Below are 13,986 nucleotides of genomic sequence, written 5' to 3'. Positions count from 1 at the left end.
GAAAAATATCTTCTAACTAGTTAACCTTGGAAACTGCCTTGTTCAAAGGCTTTAACCATCTAGGCCTTCTTCCCATCCTCACTTCAATGTGGGGAGCAGGGAGAAGGGCAGTCTCATCACACATGCTTGGGATCTTTTGTGATCAGCAGATAAACAGAAAGAGACAACATGATTCTCGGGGGGCCCCCCCCTTAGCTGATTTAGGATCACTCTGGAGAGTCTAAAAGCAGATACAGGTAGTTAGGACTTTATGAGATCAGACCTGAGCTGAGCTGCTATAGGGGCTCACACAACAAAGCATGGCCCAGAGTTGGGAGAAGGCTCCCCTTGCCTATGGTAATGATGAGGATGATGACAGCAATATTGATTTATTGTCTATTATTTACTTGTGCCAGACCCTGGGATCTTATTTTATGTGTGTGTGTGTGTGTGTGTGTGTGTGTGTGTGTGTGTGTGTGTATGCACCATATTCTATCTTACTTAATAGTCCTCAAAACAATCTTTTGAGCTAGGTGTTATTTATCTGTATAGTATAAATAAAGACACTGCAGCTTAGTGAGATTAGGTAAATATCCATCAATTAGTATGGCAGGAATTTTATCTAATTGCTAAAGTTATTTTTTTAATTTAAACTTCATCATTAAAGTAAAATATACAGACTGAAAAGTGTTATAAGTGTACAGATTGATGAATTATTGCAAAGTGAATAACCCATTATAAGTAACCACTGTGGATGAAGGAAATACAATGATCCCAGTATCCCAGAATATCCCCTCTGGATCTCCAGCCCTCCTCCCCAAAGCTTGACCACTACATTGAATTCTAATACCATAGATTAATTTTTGTCTATTTTTTCAACTTTATATAATCACATCATATGGTATATATTCTTTTGTGCCTAGCTTCTTTTATTAAACATTATCTTGTGAGATTTTAGCCCTAATGTTGTATGCAGCGATATTTCATTTATTAAGGTTACTGAATAGTATTCCATTGTTTAAATATAACTATTTATTCTACTATTGATGAGCATTTAAACTATTATAACAATGCTACTGTGGAGACTCTTATAAAGGTCTTTTGGTGCAAAATATGTGAACATGCTTTTGTTGGATCTATACCTATGGATGGAATGGATACATTCTAGGGTATTGGCATGTTCAGCTTTAGGACATTTCATATGCATCACATCATATATATATGATATAAACATAACTTATGGATGATATTAACTTTGACCAGCTTCTAAGGTCCTGTCTTGCCAGTTTTCCCTACTGAAGTCACTGTTTTTCCCCTTTCCACTCTATTCAGTAAAAGCAAGTCATGAAGTTTAGCCTCTACTCAAGGGGAGAGAATTAAGCTCCACCTCCTAGAGGAAGAAATATGAAAGACTTTGCAGTCTTATGTTAAAACCATAAGAATTAATAAGTTAATAAATATTGGAGGAAAAATAAATATTTGGGGGAAGATACTTTGAGGCTAGGCAAATACTTTGTTTCTTGTAAAGTTTCATCCACTATTACTAGTATTCACCAGATCTTGCTTACAGTAGTTATTATTGTGGTTCAATTTTCTGTTTCCCTCATTCCTTCTACATTTAGTACTTGAAATTTTTCTATAAGGAAAATCTGTCCCTCCTTACTTATTTATAGCAGTAGGGAGGCAAGAAAGTTTTATTTTAAGGGTTATAATACAACACTGTTATTATTTAATTTTTTGGGCTCAGATTGTTCCATTGGAACCTCTTTAAAAGGGTTCTTGTACTTTTAACATACCCTGTCCTTTTTTTCTTCTTTTTTTTAGCACCTTCTTCTTAAACAGCTTTATTGAGGGTATAATTTATATGCCATCAAATTTACCTGTTTTAAGATTATTTACATGTTTAATTCTAGGAAATTTCATGCCCATCACATCATATCAGAGTATACGTGATATCAATACAATTTTTAGTGTATTTACAGAATTGTGCAACAATTAGGACAGTGTAACCTTTGAATATTTCCATCACCCCAAAATGAAACCTCATGTGCATTTGCAGTCATTCCCCACCACTCTCAGCCTAGGCAATCACTAACCCACTTTTTGTCTCTATAGCCTTGTCTTTCCTGGGTACTTCCTTACTTTTTGGCACTGTAAGATGCTCCAGGCTCATATTGTATTTTCCCTGCTCTACCCCTGGAGCCAACCATTTCAAGGAGCACTGGTTCTTTTGTTGTTGTTTGTTTGTTGGAGAAAGGTATTTAGATGCCAAGATCTGGGTGCTAGGTGTACTTGTAGCTGCCTCCGTGTCACTGCTTCCAGCTTCTCTCAGTGGAAAATGGCAGAAATATGTGTGTGAATACTAACTCATGTATACACACATACCTGTATTTACTTCTAACTGTATACATGTTAATATAAATATAAGTTCATGTAGTACCTGAACTCTAATCCAGTACCATCGGGTCCATTCTAGCCTTTCCCCCTTGCTTATTTGTAATATCTTTCTTTGACAGTGAGAAACCTGGCTCTCATTATCCACAATACATTTTATTACTTATTCAATTTTTATGTATGTGTGTACTGGGTTGATTGGTGTCCTCATAAAGACATGTCAATGTTGTAACCATTGAAGCTATGAATGTAACCTTATCTGAAAAAAGGGTCTTTGCAGATGTAGTTAAGATCTCAAGTTTTTTACCCTGGATTGTCTGGGTGGGCCTTACATCCAATGACAAGTGTCCTTATGAGAGACACATAGAGGAAAGGCACAAAGAGGAGAAAGCCATGTGAAGACAGAGGCAGAGATTAGAGTGATACAGCCATAAGCCAAGGAACATCTGTAGTCACCAGAAACTTAAAGAGGCAAGGAAGCATTCTCCTGTAAAGACTTCAGTGAGACCATGGCCCTAACGATACCTTGATTTTGAACTTCAGGTTTCCAGAACACTGAGAGAATAAATTTCTTTTCTTTTCTTTTCTTTTTTTTTTTTTTTTTTTTTTTTTTTGGTCTAGCTTCTTCCACTCAGCATAATGATTTTGAGATTCATTGTTGGATATATAAAAAAAAATGTGTTCTCTTTTATTGCTGAATACTATTCCATTATATGGATATATCACAATTTGCTAATCCATATGCCACTGATGGACATTCAGGGTTTTTTTTTTTTTAGTTTTAGCTATTACAAATAAAGCTGCTAAGAACATTTTAATGCAAATCTTTGTGTAGACATACATTTTTTAATTCTCTTGGATAAATACCTAGGAGTAGACTAGCTGGGTCATGTGGTAGGTACATGTTTAACTTTTTAAGAAACTGGGGTGCCTGGGTGGCTCAGTCAGTTAAGCATTGGACTTTGGCTCAGGTCATGATCTCTGAGCCCCACCTCAGACTCTCAGCTGTCAGTACAGAGCCTACTTCAGATCATCTGTCACCATCTCTCTGTGCCCTTCTCCCGTTCATTCTCTCTCTTTCTCAAAAATAAACATTTAATAAACACATACATACATACATACATACATACATACGATTTTAAGAAACTGCCAACTTGTTTTCTAAAGTGGTTATACTACTTTGCATTTTCATTATCAGTGTATGTGAGTTCCATTTATAAAGAACAGAAGCTTAAAACTTTGATCAAGTCCAAATTATCGTTTTTTTTCTTTTATGGCTCATGCCTTTTGTGTTCTGAGAATTCTTTGCCTCATTCAAGGTCACAAAGATTTTTTCTCTGTTTTTTTCTGTAAGTTTTATACTTTTAACTCTTACGTTCATATTTAGGATCCATTTCAAGTTCATTTTTGCAGTGAGTGAGATGTAAGGGTAGAGGTTCATTTTTGCATTTAGATGTTTAATTGTTCCAGAAATATTTGTTGAAAAGACTATCTCCCCCACCCTGCTCCCTGCTCACTTAATCACCTTGACAACTATGTTGAAAAATCGATTGACCATATTTGGTTGGAGCCTTTATTCTGTTCTATTGACCTCTATGTATATCCTTGTGCCAATATCACATACACTGTAGTCTTCATCACCAATAGTAAATATCCTCCAGTTTTGTTCTTCAAGATTATCTTGATTAGTCTTTTGCATTTCCATATAAATCTTAGAATCGGTTTATCAATTCTCTCCCTATCCTCACATACACACACTTACCCCTACTTATTAGGTTAAAAAAAAAAAAACTTTTTTCTTTTGAAGTATGACAAATATACAGAAGTGTACCAATCATAGGTATATACTTTGATGAATTTTCAGAGTTAACATGCCAGATCAAGAAACAAGAACAAAACAGCACTCTGGGGCACTCTTCAAATGATCCACCCCAAAAGGAAATACTTTGGTGTCTTTTGCTTAACTTTTTAAGAGGTTCATCCATATTGTTGAAAATAGCTATAGTTTTGTTCATTCTCATTGCTGTGTAATGTTCCACTATGTGAACATAGCATGATTTGTTCATCCATTCCACTGGTAGGCATTTGGGTAGTTTCCAGTTGGGAGCTATTATTATTGTGCTGTGAACATTCTTGTAGTCTTTTGAGGGGAGACATGTAAGCATTTTCACCTGGATATATACCTAGGAGTGGAATTGTGGGGTCTCAAGGTTTGTAGTTCAGTTTTAGTAGACACTGCAAACAGCGCCAAGAGGTGACTGTACTATTTTACACTCCTAATTGCAATGTTTGTATGGTTCTTACAATCCTTGGTATTTTCTTTCATTTTTTGGCACTCTGATGGGCATGCAGTGGTATTACATTGTGGTTTTTTTTTTTTTTTAAATAAAGGTAAAATACACAGAACATAAAATTTGCCATCTTAACCTTGTTTCTGTGTACAGGTCAGTGGTATTAAGTATGTTCACAGTATTGTGCTATCATCACCAACATCCATCCATAAAACTCTTAAAATTTTACAAAACTGAAACTCTGAAACCCATGAAACAGTAACTCCCCATTTCCCCTCCTCCATCCCCAGTCAACCATTATCCTGCTTTTTGTCTCTATGAATCTGACTACTCTAGGCACCTCATCTAAGTGGAATCATATATTATTTGTCCTTTAGTAACTGGCTTCTTTCACTTAGTGTAATATCCTCAAGGTTCTTCATTTTGCAAGATATGTTAGCATTTCCTTCCTTTTTAAGGCTGAGTAATATTCCATTGTATGTATATATCACAGTTTGTTTATACATTCATTCATCGGTGGACACTTGAGTTACTTCCACATTTTGGTTATTGGGAATGCTGCTGCTATGCAAATGGGTGTACAAATATCAGTTTCAAGTTCATGGTTGTACAAATATCAGCTTTTAATTTGTTGTAGTATATATCCAGAAGTGAAATTCCTGAATCACATGATGATTATATATATTTTTTTCAGCTTGTTTATTTATTTTGAGAGAAAGAGAGAGCCCATTAGCGTGAATGGGGGAGGGGCAGAGAGAGAGAATATGCGCTAACAGCATGGAGCCCAACTTGGGGCTCAGTCTCACAAACCATGAGATCATGATCTGAGTGAAAATCAAGAGTCTGATGTTCCACTGACTGAGCCACCCAGGCACCGCTCTATTTTTAATTTTTTCGGGAACTACCACACTGCTTTCTCTAATGGGTGCACCATTTTACCTTCCCACCAACAGTGCACAGGGGTTCCAATTTCTCCACCTTGTCACCAATGCTTCTTTTCTGTTTTTGTTTTGTTTTATAATAGTGATCCTAATAGATGTAAAAAGGTGCACTGTGGTTTTATTTGCCTTTTCCTGGTACTAATGAAGTTAAACACCTTCTTCTGCCATTATTTGGCCTTGGGAACCTCTTTTATAAAATGAATATTCAAGTCTTTGCTCATTTTTCTTACAGGTTGTCACTTATTCTTATCGGCTTATAATTTATATATTCTGAATGAATACTTTGATAGACATATGATTTGCAAATGCCTTATTCTCTTGGCTACTTTTTCTAGTAGGAGGGGAAATCTATAGCTTATGTTTCGTCCATGTATTTGAAAATCAAACCTCGGTCCTCCCCATTTTTTAAGATTTAATAGTAATTGAACCTTTTCTATGAAACACCCTTTTATTACTTTCTTATGACTCTAACCTCCAATAATTTTTTCCATCTCTGCCCTTGTAGAGTGCTTACTGTCTAATTTTGTGATCTAATGGTATGTAATTCTACTCTTGTCTCTTACATGTTCTCCATCCAGTCCCTATTGCTAACTTCTTCCTTGCCTAGACTTTAAATTTTTTTTTTGAACATTTATTTATTTTTGAGACAGAGAGAGACAGAGCATGAACGGGGGAGGGGCAGAGAGAGAGGGAGACACAGAATGGGAAGCAGGCTCCAGGCTCTGAGCCATCAGCCCAGAGCCTGACGCGGGGCTCGAACTCCCGGACCGCGAGATGGTGACCTGAGCTGAAGTCGGACGCTCAACCGACTGAGCCACCCAGGCGCCCGCCTAGACTTTAAAAGAGAGGGCAGGAACCTTCTTTTATACTCTTAGCATGTACTGATATGTACAACTATAGCAAGAGCTGAGTACTTGTTACATGATTTGAAAAAGATTAATATTACAAGGAATATCTAGTAATCTTTAAGAAGAATTGCTAGCAAATAAATTGTTGAAATTAAATACAATTGTGTTATAGAGATCTTAAAAACAGAGCCACAGAAGTGTTCACTAAATGAGTCTGTCTCTACAACATAAAGGAATAAATAGTATTGGGAGTGTTCCTCTTTAACTGCCCTAGATGTTATTTGGAATTCCAATCATTAACAGTTCTGAATACTACCTTCATTATCAGTCTTGTTTATTTTTTCACCTCTAAAATCACTCATTTTTCACCTAGAGTTGGGACAGAGAGAGACAGAGCATGAACGGGGGAGGGGCAGAGAGGGAGGGAGACACAGAATCAGAAACAGGGTCCAGGCTCTGAGCCATCAGCCCAGAGCCCGACGCGGGGCTCGAACTCACAGACCGCGAGATCGTGACCTGGCTGAAGTCGGACGCTTAACCGACTGCGCCACCCAGGCGCCCCACCTGTTCTCCATTTTTTTAATGCTTTTGTTCTGCTGTTGGTCTCTTGATGAAAGTTCACCCATTCATATCATGAGTCTGGGTAAGCCTGAACTGATAATGCAGGTGGCCCCAGAAACAGTTTTCCCTAAAAGTGGAATCTGAGCTTTATTAGAGGAAACAACAACAAAAAAATTTTTAAGCCTCATTTTAATATATTTTTGGAAGACTACTTTAATTAAATTTCATGCTTGCCTTCTGGGACTGAGATCAAGAAAAATTAGATGTGTTATCTCTTTAGGGGTGTTCTGATGGAATGCCTGCATTTCTCTCATATAGGAGATAACAAGACAACCAGTGTTTTTACAGGCTTTGTGCCCTTTCCCTTGGAATTCTACAACAAACCTCTCAAATTCAAGTGTAACTTTCTTGGAATGAAATGCTCCAATATGATGCCAGAATCCTCTTTCTGCATCTGGTAAATCAGAGAAAATGAGTCAAAACTCATAGGGAATTCTCTATCAGCTACTGACACATTTAGGAAGGTATATGAAATTCTTAAAACCCCAAGGCACTATTTAATGTATTACTACAACAAAACCAGTGGGGCAATTTTCTGTGATATGGCCAATTCAGTCATTATTACGACAGGGATGCAATAAATATAAAACATTTCCCCACATGTTTAACTCATTATGGAAAAACAACACTGGGTAAGTCAGAATGCTTGGGGACCTGAGATGGAGTACAATAATAGATGGTTCTAGTTAGTACAGGCTTTGGTTGCACTTAACAGAAGCTGATTATAATAGCTTAACCAAATAAGGAGGTTATTTATCCACTGTAATAGGAGTCTGGGGTAGGCAGTACAAGGCTGATGAAGCCACTTGAGAAACCAGGTCCCTTCTCCCCACCTGCTCTACCATCCCCAGCACAGTCACAAATGGCTGTTTGTCTCCACAATCTGGATAAAGGGGAGGACAGGTTAAGGGCAGAAAGTTGTGTGCATGTGTGTGTGTTATTTTATATATATATATGTGTATATATGTATATAATTATATATATGATAAAATATGGGGAAGTTATATATATTATGGGGAAATATATATATATGTATGTGTGTGTGTATATATATATATATATATATGTATATATATATATATATATCTCAGAGAAAAAAGTAGCTTTCCATGAAATAACTTCTGTTTCAGCTCATTGGCCAGCGAGTTAGATGATCATCCTAGCTGGAAGGGCATTTTGGAGTTTTTTAAGTTAGATTTGTTACACCCACCCCCAAGCAAATTTATGATTCTGTTAGCAAGGAAGAACAGTAAATAGTGGGTAGGCAAACTGGCAGTGTCTAGCACATTGATTAATTGAGTTAAGTGCCATACTTTATATTTTAAATGTTTCTGTTAGACATTTTTCCAAAATGTATTTATCCATTTCTTTTGAAAGTTCTCCAACACACACAGATCATAACTACAATTTTTTTCATTGTTTCTCACCTTACTTGATTTTTCCAATAAGAAAGGACAATTCATGATACACCCACTTGATAGACTACTGCAGAGTCAATACAAACAAATGTATGGCAAAAGATTTGCACAAATGCTACACACAAAAAAAGTGTCCAAATGAGTAACAAACATGAAAAACATGCTCACCTTTGTCATGGGGAATATGCAAATTAAAGCCATAATAAATTACTATCACAAACCCAGCAAAATGTTTATACTTAGAAAGGCCAAAGGGAGCAACTGAAACCCTCATACACTGCTGGTGCCAGGATAAAATGGTATCTCTTTGGAATGTTATTTGTTAGTATCTACTAAACCCAAACCTATAAGTTAGCAATCCCCTTCCTAAGTATATGCTTATCTCTGCTCACCGAAACACATGCACAAACATGTTTATATTCATAATAGCAAAATCCTAAAACTAACAAAATATGCACCAAGAGTAGAATGGATTAATAAATCATGGTAGAGTCACATGATGGAATACTATACAGCAATGAGAATGAGCAAACTACAATTACAGGCAGGCAACACTATGGATGATTTGGACAAACATGTTTAAGCAAAAGAAGCCAGACAAAGCCATGGGAAAGGACCTACTGCGTGAGTCCACTTACATAAAGTTCAAAAATAGCCAAAATTGTCCTATGACTTCTAAGAAGTCAGAAAAGTAGTTAAAATTCTGACAGGAGAGGAGTGACTTAAAACAGGCAAGAAGAGGACCTGTGGGATACTGATCCTATTTCTTGATCTGGATGCTGGTTAACTGGGCAAGTTTACTTTGTGAAAATTCACCAAGGTATATATGATTAGTTAACTTTTCTGTGTGTGTAGTATACTGCAGTAAAAAGAAGAGAAAGTCACAATCGTATACTGCTGTTACAGTGAAAGTACCCCATCTTTTGTCAGAGGGCAATTCTATCTAACCATGCTTTAGATTCCAGGTCATTTTTTAAAAACTGTTTCAAAGCCTTGAGGTATTATTTATCTTCCTTCTCTCATATCTGTAACATCTCCTTCTCTACTAGTGCCATCCCATTAGCATTTTTTCATGTTTCAGACTCTCCAATTAAAACAATAACAACCACCACCCTCTCTTCTACCCATATGTTTCCTTTGGCTAATTCTTTATTTTCTTTCACTACCAAAATTATTGACTGAAGAAGGTCTCAGCTCTCTTGCCTTCCATTTTTTCCTTTACTCATTGCAATTTGGTTCGCTTCCCTATAATTCACCTAAATCTATATTTGTCCATTTCTAAAACAGCCTCTCTGTTGCTAATTCAATGAACACCTTTCAATCCTATTCGCCTTTTTAGTATTATTTGCTATTCTGCAACCATTCCTACCATTTGGGAAAGGTCTCTTCCTTGGGCATTTAGGACCTAGCTGGCTCCTGATTCCCCACCCAACTTTTCTAGCCACTAATTCTGTTTTCATTATAAACTCCTCTTCTTCTATTCATTTTTGAAGTGTTACCCTAAATTCAGAACTACAGAGCTGTACATGTAACTGCCATGCAACATTGTCACTTAGATGTCTCACAAGTACTGAAAAGTCAACTAAGCTTAACATTTTTCTCCCGTTGTTCATCTTGCTAATGTTACTTGTCTCAGTAAACAGCACCAACCAGTACCCAAGCCTGATACTCATAGTTATTGAATAAAACACAGAAGATGCAAAATTGTGGTTACGACTTCTGCTTCTGGGTATCATGGTGAACTAGATATCATAAGGGAAATCCTCCTGCAAAACAACTCGATGCTGTATCAAAAACATTTTTTGATGTTTTGGTAGGCTCTCAGAAATTAGAAATCTCTTCAGAGAACCCTCTTCCCACCAAATAAAGAGAAATAAATCTTGCACAGGAACTAGAGCAAGGGTCTACATGCACACTAGAGAGATGGGGTTGACCTGAGTGCAAATGCCCACAGCAGCTGTGTGTGAGGTGAATCAGATACTCCTGCATTTAGGGGACACCATAGAAAGGGTTAAAGTGGCCCCAGGTTGCTACAACTCCTGAGCACATGACAGGAGATGTAAATCCTCTTTGAAAGAAAGTGTCCTCAATTTAAGCCATCAGAATTCCCACATGTTAAGATCAAGGAAATATGAATTCACAACCTCTAAAATCACCAAAGATGCAGGAGGCAAACCACCACAGGTGAGAGAGATAAAAACATACAACTTATTTAGATATTGGGATTGTTAGATACAGAGAGTATAAAATAACTAGGTAAGAGATGTTTAAAGAAATAAAGTGTGGAACCACAAAGATAGGCAAGCAATTAGAGACCATCAGGAATGAGAAAGATCTGGGTAACAATAAAATGGAACTTCTAAAAATGACAAATAGATTTTTAGAAACAAAAACCTCAGTGTGTAGGGGTTTAACAACAAATGAAACAGAGCTGAAGTGTGAACTGGAGCATGTGGCTGAAGAAATTACCCAGAATGCAGCACAGAGAGAAGATGGAAGAGATGAAAGAAGCTAAGAGATACAGAGAACAGAAGAGTGTTTCCTGAACCCAAACACTACGAAACACTCTGAACCCAAAGATGAGAGAGAACTGAGGAAAAGGAATAATTGAAGAGACAATGATTGAGAATTTTCCGGAAGGGATCATGGACATAAGTCTATCTTACCAAGCAGAGTAAAAGAAACTCAGATATAGATACATCATAGTGAAACTGAAGAACAGCAAATAGATTCCAAAAGTAGCCAGAGAAAGAACAGATCATTCATAAAAGTACAACCAGCAATGGTGAAAGCCAGAATTAATGCCATGTTTTGAAAGTGTCAGTCTTGCATTGTAAATCCAATCTATTTTTTAAGTATGAAAGTGATATAAAGGCATTTGGGGATAAACAAAAAGAATTTACCAAGAAACTTCCATTAAAAGAACTTCTAAAGATTTACTTCAGGAAGAAGGATAATAGAATGATGGTCTGAGACATAAGAAGGAATGGTAAGTTAGATAGCAAATGTATATGTATACAGTTGACCTTGAACAACACAGGGGTTAGGTGCACATACCCCTCATGCGGTAAAAAATCCATATATAACTTTTGACTCCCCCAAAACTTAACTACTAATAGACTACTGTTGACTGGAATCGTTACTGATTCAAATCATAAGGAAGAGAGTACTGTACTATATTAAAAAAAACAAAAACCCATGTATAAAAAAGCCAAAATCCAGCTATGTAAAGTTTACAAGAGACATCTAAAATTTAAGGACAGGGAAGGGGGGTGGTGGGGTGTGGGTTGAATAGGGAATGGGAGGTTGGGGGGTAAGGAAAAGAAAGGGGAGGGGACAGGGAAGGGGGAGGGAGAGAGAAATGACCAGATAAACATTAATAAAAAGAGAGCAGGAATAGTTACCTTAATATTTGACAAAATAAAAAATTAAGACAAAAAGCATTATTGGTGATAAAAGAGGGCCACTACTTAATGCAATGGTTAAATGTATCAGAATGAAAATATAACAATTTTAAGTTGTATGTATCCAATTAAATAACCTCAAGCTATTAAAAACAAAAATTCATAGAATTTTAAGATAAAATGAAGAAATCTAGAATTGTAGGTACTGTGTTCTTTACTATAAAAATCATAAATAGAACAATGAGTGAATATATTCAAAAGAAAACATGTATTACTTGTGGGATTAAGGGTGGTTTTTCTCCATTTTCTAAGTTTTGTTAATTGTTTTATAATTATTTTTACAACTAAAACACTTTTTTCAAAAACTAAATATGGATGTGAAAATTTTAGCTAATTGAGGGCTTGGGGTAGGCTTAGATAATTATGGTTTTACTATATTTGGGGGAAATTATATAGTTTTAGCCTACACCAATGTTTAACAGGTTAAGTACATTTTAACACAACTTAACTCCTTGTTTGTGCTTTTGGGAAAATGTCAAATAATTTACTCATGGACTTAAAATTCTCAGACACTCCTTGACTGATACATCAAGGGAGCTGATTTATTACATAGTTTCTGTTTTCCTAAATAAGAATTTAAGCATTTTGGAAAGAATGCATAACTCACTCTTAATTTAAATATGCTACCACTGTTTGTTAATTCTGGATATCTGTATCAGCAAGAGCTAAGATTTTTCTCTGCTTCTGCCCAGACATTGCTATTATCACTGTTACCCTGAAAAAAAAAAAAGTAGAGAATGATACAAATTGTTAATTCATTTTTTGTTTTTTAGATTGATACTCCTATGGACTTAACATATTGCTATTCCTAAATATGTTCTTCCTATACTTGTATCTTTTGATATAACGTTGTGGTAAGCAACTTATATGAAATTGTAACAGATCGTGGTGTACAAAAAGAAAATAAGGCAACATGCTAGAAAGCTGGTTCTAAAGAAAATAGGTACAAAATTATTTTATTATAGTATAGATCTTCCTCAATTTACAGTGGGATTATATCCTGATAAACTCATGGCAAACTGGAAATATCTTAAATCAGCAATGCATTTAATATACCTAATATACGTATGATCTTACACATGTCATAGCTTAACCTAGCGACCTTAAATGTGCTCAGAACATTTACATTAATCAACAGTTGGGCAAAATCATCTAACACACAGTCTATTTTATAATGAAGTATTGAATACTTCCTGTAATTTATTGAATACTGAAAGTGAAAAACAGAATGGTTGCAAGTGTATCAGTTGTTTTCTCTTGTGATCACGTGGCTGACTGGGAGCTGACTGTTGACTGACTGCCCCTGCATCACAAGTATCACACTGTATACTGCTAACCTGGGGAAAGATCAAAATTCAAACTCTGAAGTACAGTTTCTGCTAAATGCCTATGGATTACCTGCCACGATACAGTTGAAAACATTAAGTTGAGCCATAATAACGACTGTCTGTACTTAAAACAGATAGTAGACTCTCTTTGAACATATTATTTAAAAACCTAAACTGTAAAACCTCAGTCTATTACATAAAATAAGTTTTTCATAGATTTTACTGTATGCAGTTCTGGGAAAGTAATAGCACTATGTTGAAAAAGTAAAGCAGTAATTTTAAGGTTTAGTAAATTTTTTAAAATATGGAAAAATAGAAATTCTAAATTCTTTTTTTAAAGTTTATTCATTTTGAGACACAGTGTGCGTGCTTGGGTGAGGGATAGAGAGAGCAGGAGAGAGAATCCCAGGCAGGCCCTGCACTGTCAGTGCAGAGCCCGAAGTGGGGCTCAACCCCCCCTAACTGTGAGATCATGACCTGAGCTGAAACCAAGAGTTGGATGCTTAATCGACTAAGACCACCCAGGGACCCCAGAAATTCTAAATTCTTATGAATGTTTTACCCAATAGATGTGTTTGAGAATCTTTTTAGAATCTTTTGAGATTTGAATATCCAGAAAATTCAGTTGGTCTAATCCCTTTCCTGTTTAAAGACAAGAATAAAAGAATAAAAATGGAATGTAGTTATTTCTAACCCCTTGCT

The sequence above is a fragment of the Herpailurus yagouaroundi genome, unplaced genomic scaffold (assembly GCF_014898765.1).
Source record: "Herpailurus yagouaroundi ecotype Mexico unplaced genomic scaffold, PumYag 159, whole genome shotgun sequence".
Classification (NCBI taxonomy): domain Eukaryota; kingdom Metazoa; phylum Chordata; class Mammalia; order Carnivora; family Felidae; genus Herpailurus; species Herpailurus yagouaroundi.
The sequence above is the reverse complement of the archived record's forward strand: the minus strand, read 5'-3'. Positions refer to the sequence as shown.